General features: G+C 35.4%; 1 protein-coding gene and 2 long non-coding RNA genes across 4 annotated transcripts in view; 2 read left to right on the top strand and 1 right to left on the bottom strand.

Moving 5' to 3' along the window:
* The window catches only part of LOC128247834 (uncharacterized), a 6,746-nt gene extending 2,523 nt beyond the window's left edge, over nt 1–4,223 (top strand). Inside the window, exon 2 of the long non-coding RNA XR_008264155.1 lies at nt 3,988–4,223. This is a non-coding gene — a long non-coding RNA (uncharacterized LOC128247834). The remainder of the gene's footprint in view (nt 1–3,987) is intronic.
* LOC106880932 (cAMP-dependent protein kinase type II regulatory subunit) overlaps nt 1–4,494 on the top strand; it is a 141,686-nt gene that overhangs the window by 54,316 nt on the left and 82,876 nt on the right. The gene's annotated exons all lie outside the window — the stretch shown is intronic.
* The window catches only part of LOC106880933 (uncharacterized), a 31,881-nt gene that overhangs the window by 12,553 nt on the left and 14,834 nt on the right, over nt 1–4,494 (bottom strand). The gene's annotated exons all lie outside the window — the stretch shown is intronic.

Here is a 4,494-nt window from a genome sequence, read left to right as displayed (position 1 = left end):
CTCTCTCTCTCTCTCTCTCTCTCTCTCTCTCTCTCTCTCCCTTTCCCTCTGTCTGTTGGTCAGAACCTGGTGTAAAAATGTCCACCAGGTCTAAAATGAGAGACTTCCTATTTATGATCAAATACCAGTTTTAGTCAGAGGGGATTTGGCTATACTCCCCTACTATAGATATGTGTCTTATATATAAGTAACATCGTGGACTAAAATTTATCAAGATTACAATAAATAAACTTAAAACTCTCAATTATGAGTTAATCTTTATGGCTGTTTCATTAAGAAGCTCACTTTGTAATTGTGTGGTTTCAAGTTTAGTCACACTGCACGCCAACTTGGGCTAGTGTCTTCAACTATAGCCCCCCCCCTCCAATGATCAATGCCAAGTGAGTGAATTTGGTAGACAGAAACTGTGTGGAAACCCATCATGTATATAGATATATATGTATGTGTGTATATCTATGAGTGCATGAATTTGTGTTTGCCCACCCACTGGATGACAACCGATGTTGGTTTGTTTGTGTTCTTATAAAAAACAAAAGAGAACAATAAAATAAGTAACAGACTTAGAAAAACGAGCGCTAGGATTGATTGCCCCAGCTTGGCCACAGTCGAATAGCTGAAACAAATAATAAATATTAGACTCAGACCACTACTCAAAAAGGAAGGAGGACCCAAAAAGGCTGCCAGCCATGATGCATTTTCATTTAACGTAAACGAACCTTTTAAATGTTTAAATCTTTCATTTCCGTACTAATCTGTCTAAGATTGCTTCAAGTTTTATGGAATAGAAACAAGAGCATATTGTCTTAAAGTGTTTGCACTTAACCCCACCCAGGAAATTTTATGGATGAATCTTTTAAGTGATGTTAGAACTTAATAACAAACTATTTTACTAAATACCTCAAAATTCTGGTGGCTGTGATGGTGGGGGTTTAATTAATTGACATATATAAACTGTGTATTTCATTAGAATACAACAGTAGTTCCTGATCAAACACTGGCAATCAAATACTGGTGTAGTCTGCTTGGAAATCTAAAAGAAAAATTGACTGTTTTAAAGGGAAACGTTTGGAAAAAATATACTTTGTTTTGCTATCCATATTTGTATAATACAAAATTACAATCAACACTTATTTCAAGATATTAAAGTATCTTGTATGGATTTTCTAAAACCTTAAGTTATACATTTAAAAATCTATAGTACATGTAGATATCCATAGCAGAACACAGGATGTCTAAATATACCATGGTTTTTTAAATGTATGGTTTAAGTATAACACTTAAGAATCACTGGAATGAGGGGTTAACAACAGTGTAAAGCCTCTCTCTCTCTATAAAGGACCAAGATATGTGGTGCTTTGCTGTACCCAAGAAGACCCATCCTCTACAGCTGAAGTGTTTATGCCACTGCCCCTACTGAAGAGAATTGGCCTGCAAGAGCCCTGTGCCATCACCATGTAAAAAGCACCTGTGCCATTTCCAAATAAAGAATACCCATGCTGGTGCCACATAAAAAGCAACCAGCACACATTGTTAAGTGGTTAGTGTTAGGGTTAGGGCTAGGAAGGGCATCGAGCCATAGAAACAAAGCCAAATCAGACTGGAACCTTGTGCAGCCCTCCTGCTTGCCAGCTCTGGTCAAACTGTCCAACCCATGCCAGCATGGAAAACAGACACTAAAGGATGATGGTGATATATCAGTTCTCATATGGATCTAGTCTTCATTGGTATTTGATAGTTATATACATCCTCTAATGAAAGAGATAATTTTAATAAAGCATGAATTTATGTTTGTATGGTATTTGATGAACCTGTATTCGTTGTTCAACTACATACCACTGACCACTCAGAGTTATTTCTCTTTATTCGTTTTTATTTAAATCATGAGAATTACTTTGGCCATGAATTTGATTTATTCTTTTTGTATATGACTAACTTTCTTGACTACTGGAGATAAGGTTAGACACTTGCTATGCTGATAATGCTTATTAAGGTGGAAACACGTGTCCATGAATGTCCTGTTATTTCCAGACAATAAGCCTGTTCTTTTCTTTAATGGCTCATCAATTTTGGAGAATTCTTGAATTTTGAGGTTATTTCTTTTTTCCATATGGATGGTCTTCAGTACCATTTGGTAATTATGATATATCGTCCAGAGGTGGAGATAAATTCTAATTAATCAGGAACTTATGGTGTATGGTATTTGATACACCTGTATTTGTCTATGTTGTTCAATTGCATGTCACTCTCCACACTCAGTTACTTCTCTTGGTTCATTTTTCTCTATAATTGTCTATATATACTGAACCACAAAAGAAACATCGCACTGTAAAAGATTGTTTCACACACGATATTAAGATTATATGGATTTTATCACATTTCTAGGTAGATATCACTCAGGAAAATATCACTAACCCACAACACTATTCTCTTTTGAAAACCTAAGGATTGCATGTAGGATTCGAACTCACTCACTTTTCATAAACATGGTAATGCTCGCGAACGCCTCAGTGCAATACTTTGCCCATCATCGGAATCATGTGTCCCAACACGACAACACCCGTGCTCAGACTCCCAGGCTGACAACAGACTTTCTCCAGCAGCACAACATCCAGACACTGCCATGTCCTGCCTTAAGTCCAGATTTGAACTCCATAGAGCACCTGTGGGATGAAATCCAAAGAAGGCTAAACGACATCTGTCCAAGGCTGACAACTACAATATAATGTGAAATAATTCTTTTGGGGAATGGTGATCTCAGAGCAGATGTAGCTATAAATAACAGCATATGAATAGAGGGGTTAAAAAACCCTTTGGATAGGAAAAGTTGAAGGCTGTCCATGGAATTCAAACCCACATCTCCTGTAAATATGACAGACTTTCCACCATTGGCCTAAAGCAATCCTTCAAATCTATCTATCCATTTTAGAAAATTTATTCTTACCAGTAGGAATGGTATGTTGTTGATATTATAAGAATGTATAAGCTTCAAGGGGGCATGAAAGGAGTTTTTTCTGGGGTTTTTTTTTTTTTTTTTTTGAATGATGTGTCTTGAAACAGATAAAGGTATAAATAATAGTATGTGAATATTGAGTTGTGTGTGTGTGTGTGTGTGTGTTTGTATCTGTGTATGTATACCTGTATGTCTGTGTGTTTTCACATGTATATCTGTATGTAAATGTGTTAAGGAAAAATAGGAAACTGACGATCACATAGGTACTTCAAAGATTCATTTTCTCAACAGATTAACTTTGCCTTCATTCCACTGCTCTCATTTCCTTTTTACCATTATTCATAGTAACTTTACTGCTGTGTTTTATTACTTTTTTTTTTTACTATGTACATATATATATAAATTTTCTTTTTATATTAATTTATATTTTTACCAGGAATGACAATTTGATTTTCAGATTTAGAAAATATAGAGTGGCGTTACATTGATACTTTCCTAAGAGTAGGGTATTTCTAGGGCTGGAATAAAATCCCAAATTTGTAGATGAAGGAGGGTTCTTTCCTTACTTGAGAACTCAAATTTTGGTTGAGTTAGCATTACCATTGTAATCTGTGGTATGTGTTGGGCAGTTTAAGCCTGGCATAGCCCACTCTTGTCCTAGTTTGAACACAGCTAATTTCTTTCAAAGAGAGAGGTAGATGAATTGACCTTGGTACTTGAGTGGTACTTCATTTATTGTCTCCAAGAAAGATTAACAGCAAAACTGACCTTAGCAAGATTTGAACTCAAAGCACAGAAGGAGTACAGCATAGCTTCTATCTAACGCACTAATGATTCTGCTTACTTATTACCTAAATGGTGGGAATATATGTGATTGATTCTAGTATATACCTGGTTGTTATTTCATCATCCCTAGAGGAATTAAAGCTATTGTAGACTTCTATTTACATTTAAGATTATTTGTAGGCAGATTAAATCAACCCCAGTAAATGACTGGTACTTTATTTCTTTCTTTTTTTTTTTTTTCAAAATCCTAGAAATTTGAATGGACAGAATTTGAACTCAGAACATAAAGGGATGTAACTAAATACCACAAATCCTTTTGTCATCCACCACTCTGCGATAATAATGACTTGTTAACTTGAATGAGAACAAACATGGAAGGAAGCTTTTGTGTTCGTAAACACAGTGAATTTTTAATACTCAAGAGAATTTAGCACTATACCACTAACTTGTTTCAGTATTAAACTACAAATGTGTTTGCATAAGACAATTCTGGACTTGTCTTTTTGTAATTATCTAATAGTATTGTTTGTCTGTTTTATTTTTATTGGTTTGTTATGAGTTCTTTAGTTTGAAAGATGTTTGAGTTTTTATTTTTTCTGTCCCCCACTCCACACCATTTGAAATTGGATATTTTTCCTTTGTCAATTTATCCGATAGGAAGTATTACCAAGGTTTCAGTTAAGCACACGCGCACACACACACACACACACACACACACACACACACACACACACACACACACACACACACACACACAC

This window comes from Octopus bimaculoides, chromosome 5 (genome assembly GCF_001194135.2).
Source record: "Octopus bimaculoides isolate UCB-OBI-ISO-001 chromosome 5, ASM119413v2, whole genome shotgun sequence".
Classification (NCBI taxonomy): domain Eukaryota; kingdom Metazoa; phylum Mollusca; class Cephalopoda; order Octopoda; family Octopodidae; genus Octopus; species Octopus bimaculoides.
Note: the sequence above shows the minus strand (reverse complement) of the source record. Positions and strands in the feature narration are given on the sequence as shown.